Source organism: Notamacropus eugenii, chromosome 5, assembly GCF_028372415.1.
Source record: "Notamacropus eugenii isolate mMacEug1 chromosome 5, mMacEug1.pri_v2, whole genome shotgun sequence".
NCBI classification, from domain to species: Eukaryota; Metazoa; Chordata; class Mammalia; order Diprotodontia; family Macropodidae; genus Notamacropus; species Notamacropus eugenii.
This window is the reverse complement of record NC_092876.1, coordinates 350,666,871-350,678,957: the sequence shown is the minus strand read 5'-3', so window position 1 is coordinate 350,678,957 and position 12,087 is coordinate 350,666,871. Positions and strand designations below refer to the sequence as shown.

The 12,087-nt window shown below is 37.5% G+C and overlaps 1 protein-coding gene and 1 long non-coding RNA gene across 3 annotated transcripts in view; both read right to left on the bottom strand.

Annotated features, from left to right (window-relative positions):
* Positions 1–12,087, bottom strand: part of LSAMP (limbic system associated membrane protein) — an 823,632-nt gene that overhangs the window by 667,275 nt on the left and 144,270 nt on the right. The window lies entirely within an intron of this gene.
* Positions 1–12,087, bottom strand: part of LOC140506608 (uncharacterized) — a 48,689-nt gene extending 36,602 nt beyond the window's left edge. The window contains exon 1 of the long non-coding RNA XR_011968009.1: positions 1–12,087. This exon is cut by the window's left edge and continues 31,394 nt beyond it. This is a non-coding gene — a long non-coding RNA (uncharacterized lncRNA).

Below are 12,087 nucleotides of genomic sequence, written 5' to 3'. Positions count from 1 at the left end.
TTGGTTAATGTTTCCCTTCTAGCTACCAGAGTCTGCTGCTCTCATAGGCAGCCCATATGACTCATTCTTTTCCTCAAAGACCAAATAAGGTAAATTTTACTACCCTTCACTCAGTTTGGGGTAGAAAGTATTCATATTTTCCCCTATAATGACAAACTGATTTAGGTTTAGGTAGTAGTATACTGGTAAACGTTTTGAAATTGGCTCTTTTCAGAAAAAAAAATGCATCCATGACACACTTCTCAGTTTAATCTGCACTATTAATATTTTCTATACCCCTTTCTTAAGTCTAGACAATAAAAAAAACAGTAAATCAAATGCTGATTAGTAGTATTTGGTAATTTCTAAGGTGTAAATGTTCATACTGAAAATTTAACAATATTTCCTCTCAAGCATACTCTGGGCTTAAGCCACTTTCACTGGCTCGGTGTAGTAAATGTAACTCAGTGCAGTTATTTAGGACTGGTCCAAAACCTTCAGTCTTTCTCTTCACAAATAGCTGACTGCCTATTTGCTAACTATAGCCTCTTCCTTTCCATAGGATCTGTATCTAGCTGAACTGAGCTGTTTTTCAACTAAAAGAATCATCCTCCAATAAATGCAATGCTGCCCTTTCCTTTCCCCCCATGGAAGGGAACAAGAGTGAGGAAAGTCAAATAAAATCCAATGAGTCATGGAAGGCTAGATTTCGAAAGGATGTTAGCAATCATCTCATTCACAATTAGCTGTGATAGAAAGAGTACTGGGCATTGAGTTAGGAAGTCTGAGAACAAGACCTAGTTGCATCACTTATTTCTCTTAAGACCTTGGACAAGACTCTTGGCTTCCCTTAACCAAGGTTTCTTTTATTTTGTTGTTGCTGTTTTTATTTTGTCATGAACTCCTTTGGCAGCATAGTGAAGCCTATAGAATTCTTCTCAGAAGATGATTTTAAAAGAAATTCAAAAATACATTAGGTTGAAGGGCAGAGCCAAGATGGTAGAGTAGAAGCAGAGACTTGCTATAGCTCTCCCTCCAAACACCTCAAAAAACCTGTAAAAAATGACTCTAAATAAATACTAGAGAAGCAGAAGCCACGAAATGACAGACTGAAGCAAATTTCCAGCCCAAGAAAACCTGGAATGTCTAAGTGAAGGATCTATTGTACCAGGCTGGGAATGGAGCACAGTTCAGTGTAGGTCATGCTGGTGCAGACTGGCCTTAGGGGACTGAACTGCTGGCAGCTGCTGGGGATTCTAGACTTCTCAACCCACAAACGCTAAGAATAGTTTCAAAGGTCAGTGGAAGCAGTCTCTTACCTGACTGAGAGGGGAGCATTACCTGGACCCAGCCCCAGTCCCAGGGTGGCTGCAACCACTGCTGAAGCTGAGGCTGCTTCTGGAGCCCTTCACTTAAGAAAACTCAAATTCAAGTAATTGGCTGGGAAAATGAGCAAATGAGGGGAAAAGAAACAGACTATAGATTCTTACTTCCTTGGTGAAGAGGTATTTTCTTATGTCATTGGTGATGAGGAAGATCAAAACATACAGCCAGAAAAAGACAACAAAGCCAAAGCTCTTGCATCCAAAGCCTCTAAGAAAAATATGAAATGGTCTCAGGCCATGGAAGAGCTCAAAAAGGATTTTGAAAATCAAGTAAGAGGAGTAGAGGAAAAATTGGGAAGAGAAATGAAAATGATGCAAGAAAAACATGAAAACTGAGTCAACTGCTTGCTAAAGGAAACCCCCCCCAAAATGCTGAAGAAAATAATACCTTTAAAATTAGACTAACCCAAATGGCAAAACAGGTCCAAAAAGCCAATGAGGAGAAGCATGCCTGGAAAAGCAGCATGAGCTAAATGGAAAAAGAGGTCCAAAAGCTCATTGAAGAAAATAATTCTTTAAAAATTAGAATGGAGTAAATGGAAGCTAATGACTTAATGAGAAATTGAGAAATTATAAAACAAAACCAAAAGAATGAAAAAATAGAAGACAATATGAAATATCTCATTGGAAAAAACAGGTGACCTGGAAAATGCATCAAGGAGAGATAATTTTAAAATTATTGGACTACCTGAATGTCACAATGGAAAAAAGAGCCTGGACATCACCTTTCAAGAAATTATCAAGGAAAACTGCTCTGATATTCTGGAAGCAGAGGGTAAAATAGAAAGGGAAAGAATCCACTGATAACCTCCTGAAAGAGATCCCAAGAGAAAAACTCCTAGGAATATTGTAACTAAATTCCAGAGTTCCTAGCTAAAGGAGAACATATTATAAGAAGCCAGAAATAAATAATTTAAGTATTGTGGAAACAGAATTAGGATAGCACAAGACTTAGCAGCTTCTACATTAAGGGATTGGAAGGCTTGGAATATGATATTCCAGAGGTCAAAGGAGATAGGATTAAAACCAAGAATCACCTACCCAGCAAAACTGAGTATAATACTTCAGGGGAAAAAGTTGAACTTCAATGAAATAGAGGACTTCCAAGCATTCATGTTGAAAAGACCAGAGCTGAATGGAAAACTTGACTTTCAAATACAAGAATCAAGAGAAGCATGAAAAGGTAAACAGGAAAGTGATAGAGACAGAGACAGAGCGCACAGTTGAATGTGAGGGGATGATATCTAAAAAAGAAAATTAAGGGTTGAGAGGAATGTACTAGGAGAAAGAGAAGAGGAGAGGTAGAATGTAGTAAATCATCTCACATAAAAGAGGCAAGAAAAAGCTTTTACAATGGAGGGGAAGAAGAGGGAGGTGAGAGGGAATAAGTGAGCCTTACTTTCATCAGATTTGGTTTGAGGAGGGAATAACATACACACTCAATTGGACATGCAAGTTTAAGTTACCCTACAGGAAAGCAGGGAGGAAGGGGATAAGAGAGAGGGGATAATAGAAGGGATGGCAGAATGAGAGAAGGGGTAATCAGAAGCAAACACTTTAGTAGAGAAACAGATCAAAGGAAAGAATTGAATAAATGGAGGGCAGGACAGGATAGAGAGGGAAATATAGGTAGTCTTTCACAACATCATTGTTAAGGAGGTGTTTCGCATGATCACCCATGCATAACCTTTATGGAATTGCTTGCCTTCTCAATGATGGTCGGTGCGGAGGGGAGAAGGGAGAGAATGTGGAACTCAAAGTTTTAAAAATCAATGTTAGAGGTTGTTTATATTTGCAACTAGGAAATAAGATTTATAAGAAATGGTATATAGAAATCTATCTTATCCTATATGAAAATAGAAAGGAAAGGGATGGGGAGAAGTGGTAGAAGGGAGGACATATTGTAGGAAAGGGCAATCAGAATACACATTGTCCTGGGGTAGGGGCAGAGGGGAGATGGGGAGAAAATTTTAAACTCAAAATTTTGTGGAAGTTAATATTGAAAACTGAAAATAAAATTTATATAGAGAAAAAGTACATTAGGTTTACAAAAGAAACTAATTATATTGAAATATATATATTTTAAAATATGCTTAAAATGGACCCACTGAAATTTGAGAGTTTATAAACACCAGGTTAAAAATCCTGCTCAAGACATTTTTTACATGTGTATTTATAAAAGTATGTAATTGAGATTGGCTTGGATAACTTCCAATGCCCCACTTGACTTGAAAGATTTAGTTTAATGGCCAATCCCTTTCAGCTATAATATTTTATGAATTGATAATTTCCCATTTTCCAGATGAGAAAAATAAAGGTCAGATAGATGAAGTGCCTCACCTAAGGTTTTAATAGGTTAAAAAAGCATACCATTATAGTAATTGTGTATGGATGTGCGTATTTTTCATCGTAAATCTTTTCTTCACGAAATGGTTTAATTTCAAAGTTACAGAGCAGAGGGAATAGAAAGAGAGAAAATATAAACTGAACTAAGAGGAAATATACCCACTGAAAAACTCTTACTAATACTGGATCTATTCAAACCAACCACACCTGATGGCATGCACCTTGCCTAGAGGATTTAAGAAAGCAAGGAATGCTCTTTCAGAGGCCCTGCTTATCAATTCACAGAAATAACTGAAGGTACGATAAGGGTGTGAATACTATGAAGGGGACAAAACTTTTGATTAAAAAGAGTGAAAAGAAACCCATGGTAATTAAAAGCTCAACTATGCAATTTCAAAACCAGGGAAGAAACCAGCCCAAATCAGTAAACCCTCCACTTGCCACCTTCTGGAACAGCATAGGGTAACCAGCATGACTCTGTGATGAGTAAATGATGCCAGATCAATTTAATTTTCTTCTGATAGAGTGATATGTCATGCAGAAAGGAGGGGAAGCAATGGATGATATCTCCTTGGGCTTCAATAATGCTTTGGATCCAGGCCCATTTCACATTCTCATCAAAAAGCTAGGAAGATATGGTTGAAGCTAGTGATTCTTAAAATATTTACGCACTACTGAGCCTGTTGCTTCATTTCCTCAATCTCTGCTCTAAAAATATGGCCCAAAACGGTGGGCCTTTGAGCTGTTCTGAGAGGAGTGAACAGAGCCAAGTTGGAGGGAAAAGAGATTCAGGGGCTCCAGAGGGCAGCAATCATGATTGAGGTAAATATACTAGCACCACTCAGAGAAAAGACAGAGATGCCTAACACAAAGAATGTTGAAGTGGGGGCTCAGGGTGCAAGATGGATGCATCCCATAATAATTCTTACTTTGATCTGCCATTAACTAATTGTAACGTTGGGCAAATTCTGATCCCTCAGCTTTCCTTGATCTCCTTGCAAGGTCACAGTCCTAGTCCCCAACCTGTTATGTTAATAGTCTACCCTAGGGTTACGCGATCTTTGGTAGGGAAACCATTGAGTGGAGCATAAGGATATGGCTAGAGAAACCCTACCGCTGCTCACCACACACCATCTTTTCTGATTCAGTTTCAGTTTCTTCCTTCTTCCCCTCCCCCCTCTCATTTTTTTCTCTTTTGTCCTTGCCTTAAAATACTGATTTCCACAGGCATTTTTGAGCCATGGTAGTAACCATCAAGGTAAAAAGCTTATGCTACACTTAAGAGAGTGGTCTCAAGTTTGCTGTTCTCAAGAATAAGATGCAAAGGGTCATTTTCAATGGCTTATTATCATAAGGGAAAAATAGTGGATTGTGGAAAGGGCTGAGGGAAGATGGTACCAACCAGTCTGACTCAAGAGTGTATATTCATGTAACTTTAAAAATACTGATTATGTGTATGTTTTAGTGGAGGCGCCTATCTACATAACTGATAAGAGGATGGAGCACTGAACTTGGAGTCCAAAAGACCTGGGTTCAGGTATTTATGAAATGCATGACCCTGTCTAAATCACAATCTCAGGTTTTTCATTTGTAATATAAGGAGGTTGGCACCGATCACTTCTGGGTTCCATTTCTGTGAACCTATATCTTTGATTCTATAATATATTCTCCCTTTCTCCATCCCAAAGAAAATATATATATATATATTTCCTTAATTTTCATTTATGACATCAGTCCTATTTTTAGCACCCATACTAGGAAGCATATAATAAGGAAACTATGGCTAGCTGTTAATCGCTGAACACCCAAGCTGGTATTGTTCCCTGAGTGACCCAGATCGATGCTCCAATCTTTCACTTTTTTTTTTGGCTGTTGAGACCAGGTCTGTGAGCATAAAGTATTTCTGTATGACTTTCTAACTTGTCCTTCAATTAATCACCTCTGCTCCATAATGCTGTGCATTGCTCTGCTTGAGTCACATGAAACAAAATGAGCCCTTCTGCCAATGAAACTTTGCTGTCTGAGGAGATATTTTAGCCTGCTGCCTGGATAATTACATGTGTAACTCACATTAGCAGTGTGGAGCATCTTTGGGTATGTGCCGCCAGGGCAGACACATCAGGCCCTGCACTGATAGAGAGGTCTCATGCCATTATCAGTCATCAGTCTGCCAGCTGCCTTAGTTCTCACCTAGGTCTGCCCTTTTAAATGCAGTATGTGATTTCTTGTTTCCCTAATCTACTAGTGAGTGGATGAGATCCCCAGCCCCACAGAGGTTGGTCCCAGATTGGAATCAGACACCATGCAAAACCTAATCTAATCCAAGAGTCCTTTGAAGGAGGTTAGGGTCATGAACAACAGATCAAGGTAGCCTAAATTGATCCTGGCTCTTCTGGGGTCTGCTTGCCAGTGAGTAAATGGTAGAACAGAAAATAAGACCAAAACTGATCAATCAATAAATCTAAACCCAAATTTTCTGAATCGCTAGATCTGAAGCAATGTATGGAAGTATTTCTCAAGCACCATCACCAATAGCAGTAAAATATGTAGTGGACGGAGGAAACACTTTACAATGCAAAAAAAAAAAAAAAAAAAAAAAAAACTAGGTTAGGAGTCAGGGAAGCTAGATTCTAGTTCAATACCTGCTGCTAACTGGCTATGACCTTGAGAAAGTCACATGACTTTTTTCTCTCCTCTTCAAAATGAGAGGATGAGTGAGATTGTCAAAACATGCTCCAGGATGCCCTCACAACCCAGTTCACCTCTTCCCAAGGAGCAGGAATCCTAATTGCCCTCATCCTAAATGATAAAACTCTTTGGGTCTGTTCCCCTTCTACTATTATAAAGGTCCTGCCTGGTCTTAAGCCCTGCATTCATCCTGTCACTATCCCAGCAGTTCTGTCATTCATGAGATAACTCCATCTATGACTTACTCCCCCTTTCCAATACTTCCCATCCATGAACTTAAGCCAAAATGAGTTTTAGAAAATCTTTCTATGAAGAAAATAACAGATGCATCAACTGTCCAAATAAAGGTCCTTTTTATAAATTCTGCTTTCTAAACATCTCTATCTAACCAGAAATTTGGATTCTATCCCTTGGCTTTCCTCCCACCTCTACCACTCTCACCAGTGGGAGTCTCTATCTTGCCAGGGACCAGGACACCATGACCTTTTCTCTACTACTTTCTGCAGACTCCTCAACAGAGCCCAACTCGTACCCTTCCCTTACCCTTTCTAAAACTTCCTTATGAATGACCTTCCATTGTCAGAATGTAAGCTCCTTCATGCCAGGAAGTGTTATATCTTTTATTGGTATCCCCATTGCTTAGCAAGGAGTCAGGCGTGTAGTAAATGCTTAAGAAATGCTCTCTTGTCTTTCATTTCTCTTTCATTGTCTGACTGTCACTGTCTCTTGTCTGTCTTTCTTTTCTTTCTTCTGTCTCCCTCTCTCTTCTTCCTCTCTCTTCCCCCTTCTCCTCCTCTCTCTTTTATCCCCTTCTCCAACTCTGTTTCTGTATCTCTCCTCTCCTCTCTTCTTCTCTTCTCTCCTCTCCTCCCCTCTTCTCTCCCTTTCCCTCCGTTCCTCATCTCTCTCTGTCTTTGTCTCTCTCGCTCTCTCTGTCTCTCTGTCTCTGTCTCTCTCTCTCTCTTTCTCTCTCAGAGAAGAATCCAAGTTCTCCCTGAATGTATGTTAAATTAATAGACCTAGACAGCCCTAAAAGCTCTTACACATATCTTTCTCTACCTAGTGTCCTAGGGACCTCTCATGCAGTCAGGTTTACATCCTTCTAGACACATCTAGTTCAGAATCTTAAATGCTTTGAAGAGGCAGTTTTCAAATGGAGAAATTAAAGCTATCTATAGTGATACAAAAATGCTTTAAATCACTTATTGACTAGAGAAATGCAAATTAAAACTCGAAGGTACCACCTCATACCTCTACGATTGGCTAATATGATAGAAAAGGAAAACAACAAATGATGGAGGGGACATGGAAAAATTGAGACAATGATACACTACTGGAGTTGTGAACTGATGCGATCATTTCGGAGAGCAATTTGGAACTATGCTCAAAGGGCTATAAAACTGTGCATACCCTTTGGCCCTTTGAACCCACTAATAGGTTTATAATCCAAAAAGATAAAAAAAAATAAAAAGAAAAAAGGCTTATGTGTACAAAATATTTATAACAGATATTTTTGTTGTGGCAAAGAATTGGATATTGAGGGGATGCCCATCAATTGGGGAATGGTTAAAAAAGTTGTGGCATATGACTGTGATGGAATACAATGTGCTATAAGAAATGATAAGCAGGATGGTTTCAGAAAAATCTGGAAAGACTTACATGGTCTGCTGCTTAGTGAAGTGAGCATAACCACAAGAATACTGTACACAATACTGTATGATGATCAACTGTGAATAACTTCGTTATTTCTAGCAGTGCAATGACATAAGATAATTCCAAATGACTTATGGTGAAAAACGATCTTCCACCTCCAGAGAAAGAACTGATAGAGTCTGAATGTAGATCAAAGCATACTTTTTAAAACTTTATTTTTATTTCTTTTTTGTATAATTTTTTAATCTCTGTTCTCTTTTGCAACATGTCTAATATGGAAATATGTTTTACATGACTGAACATGTATAACCCATATCACAATGTTTGCCTTCTCAAGGAAGGAGGAGGGAGGAAGGCAATTTGGAACTTAAAAACTATTAAAGAGATGCATGTTAAAATTATTTTTTCATGTAGTTGAGAAAATAAAAATATTCTTCAGGTGCTAAAAGTAATTGCTTGCTGAATTTAAAAAAAATAATTTTACTTGGGTGAGGATGAGTCATTTTTGTAACTAGACCAAATAACAGACCTAGAATTCCAAAATAAGTTCTCCAAAGGCCAAATCAACAACTCCTGCCTCATTAGAATACTTGACTGATCTCAGATATGTAAGACAGATAAAGCTGTCTAAGTAATAACTGATTCTGCTCCCTCTCTCTCAAATTCACTCTGTTTAGAGTTGGAAGGACCTTTAAGACCTTCTAATCTTTCCTCTTCATTTTAGAGGTGTCTGAAAACTAAACTTGCACATATCAAATGTTTTGCTGAATACATCCTAAATGGGCTTCAGTATTTTGTTCATTACATCTCAAATGAGCAAAGATGATTTCATATCTACAGAACTAATAGTTCTTTTTCTGAAGTTGTTGACACTGAACCTGATTTTGAGTGAACTCCATATATTTTTCTACACTGGACACAAGATGTCTATCTGCAAACAAACTGGATTCCCAATATGAGTCATAATACAACCACATGACAGTGAGACAAGATGCCCTTTTGGTTTTTATAGAGGATAGTTAGGTAACCCAGTGGCTAGAGAATGAAACTTTGAGTCAAGAAGACCTGAGTTCAAATCCAGCCTCAGACACTTACTTGTTGTATGGGCATGGGCAAGTTACTTAATTCTGATTGCTTCAGTTTCCTCCTCTGTAAAATGTGCTGGAGAAGGAAATGACAAACCATTCTAGTATTTTTGCCAAGAAAATCCAAATGGGGTCAGGAAGAATCAGACATGACCGACTGACAAAACAAAAACAAAATCTACCTGGACCTCTGCTGTTCTTCTGGCTTTCTAGTTATGACCTAAAGCATCATGAGAAGGTTGAGAAATCGTGCAATAATGAATTAGTATTTACGTGTGAAATCAAGTCATTTGGACTTTTTGACTGAAAAAGGTGGTGGGTAAATTTAATTTTTCTTCCTTGTGGTAGGGCTTTGTGACAACTGTTTCATTAGTCTAGAAACTTCAGATTTCAGAATCATACCTTTTTTCCAAATAGTTCTGATTGCTGAATGTTGCATCTCTTAAATAATGGGGTGTCAAATAAGCAGAGGGCAAATCAGTTAATCCTGTTTGCCTCAGTTCCTTGTCTGTAAAATGGGCTTGAGAAAGAAATGACAAACTACTCCACTATCTACAAGAAAACACCAAATGAGCTAAAGAAGAGTCAGACACAACTGAAGTGACTGAAGGACAATGAAACATAAGGGGAGGACAAAATGAGAACCAAAATGGTTTTGAAGGTGTATACTTTTTTCTCGGAGGTGATTTTAATCATATTTCAAGGGACAATCTATGGGTTATATGGATTCTTTCTCTTTTTTTTTTCCAGAAATAACGGCAAATTTAATATCTATGATTCTCTCGAAAGATCATAGACTAAGAAGGAAACTTAGAGATGACATTGTCTAATTCTTATTTTTATAGGAAAAGGAAAGGAGACTCAAGAAGATGTAATTGATCCAAAATCACAAAGCTAGTAAGGAGAAGATCTGGTATTTAACCTCATGCTTTACAAATCTAATGCTCTTTATGCTACATCCTATTACTTCACAAAACTTTCTAGTTTTACAGATGCGGAAAATGAATCACAGAGAGTATAACTGATATGCCAAAGTCATGCAACTAAGTAGTAGAAAAGCTAAAACTAGAAACCCTCTTCCCCCACAAAAAAAAAAATCATTCCATGTCAAACCTGGAAAAAAATTAATAAGCTCACCTTCTTAAAAAAGGTAAACTGAGTCCCAGAGAAATACACTGACCCATCTAGGATTACATAGACATTTATTAGCAAAACTGAAACTAAAACCCAGGCCTGACTGTCCAGTGAACTTTAATGCTGAATCAAATATCATGTTTGGCAGAATTCACACGTGATGAAATGAATTCACTTTAAAAATGACTATCTATAGAAACTAGCCCTGGCAGAAAATGATTACTTCCTTAAATAGTCAAGACAGTTAAAGCCCTTCCAGGAGCCCTCGGTGTTTGAAAGCTCCCACTTCTGTGTCTGCACACCCTCTGAGGTTAGCTTTGCCTGGGCTGAGTTTGACCATTAGCACTGCCGTTTTTAGAGCTGTCAAAACTTATATGGAACTGAACTCATCTTGAAACTTTCTATAGAAAAGGGATAAAGCTGTATATTCTTTCTATTCTTAAAAAAAAAAGTTTCCACCACAATACCCCAAACCAAAGTTGTTTTTCCCCCCTGTGGAAAGAAAAGGGACTTTAAAATCCATGGATCTTAAGATCATTGATGAAAAAAGAATGTCATAAAATATTGAAAAAAAAACCAAGGTCATTAAACTTGATGGAATTCTAATTATGCACATCACCACACCTGATCAGTTTACTCTCTCAGTGTTCCCCTAACCTTGCCATGGGTTATAACCAAAATGAATTTCTTTCTACTTTTTCTCAACATACCTTGTGATTTCCCATCTCCATGTCTTAGTCTCTACCATTTCTTTCAAATAACCTATCCTTTTGTCCCATCTCTGACTGACAATATTCTACCCCTCCTTTAAAGCCCAGTTCAAGTCCTCCATGAAGTCTTTTTTCAGGGCTATATATCTGGAATGCCAGATGTGTAATAGTAGGTCCATTGTATACGGGCACAGTGACTTGTTTAAAAGTCCATCGTCTCCATGCTACGACAGTGATCTGTATTCTTGTTAGATACTCTGTCTCCAAAGCTTTCAAACCTCTGGTTAAATCATTTAATCTTTAAATGTGCAGTTCCTCCTAGCAAATGAATTTTTAAGCCCCAACATTTAATTAATGTAAGTGCATTTTGTCCAAGAGACTCAAAGTACTTTACATATGCAATATATCATCTTACAACTCTCCTACTGAGATAGATGAGCTACAGCTCATGACTTATAAGATAGGTATTTATCATCTTTCATATAAATGATAAAACAAACACCCATGCAAAGTCACTAAGTCTATGAACTACAATATGTAAAGTCATTTATAAATCTTAAAATCCTATTTAAATATTAGCTATTATTATTATTGTTTGCTACAAGGGAGGGTTCTGCCACAAGAAAAGGTTGGAGTGATTGGGAAGTGAAAGTGATGAAAAAGTCAGCATTAGTAATATACATTAATATGTGTGTGTGTATATTCATGGGTATACATTTACATACGTAAAATATTTAATCAAAAGTACTTATGGTGTTGAATAAGAACATTGAACTTGCAATCAGGCAATCCAGGTTCTAATCTCTGTATGACCACTTAGCAGATATGTTATCCTGGACAAGTCACTTCATATGTAAGAGCCTCTGTTCTTCATCTGTAAATTGGAATTGATCATTCTTATATTGCCTAAGTTTTGAGAATATGAAGATCATTGGAGACAATATGAAGGAAGCAATGTGTATATAAACGTATATGCATATATTTATGTTTGTTTTACTCTGGTTGTTACATGTTCCTAAAAGCTATATATGTATATACATGTGTGTATAAATTTATATATATACATAAAAAGAACTATGGATCAGCATATTACTATATGGTTCTAAA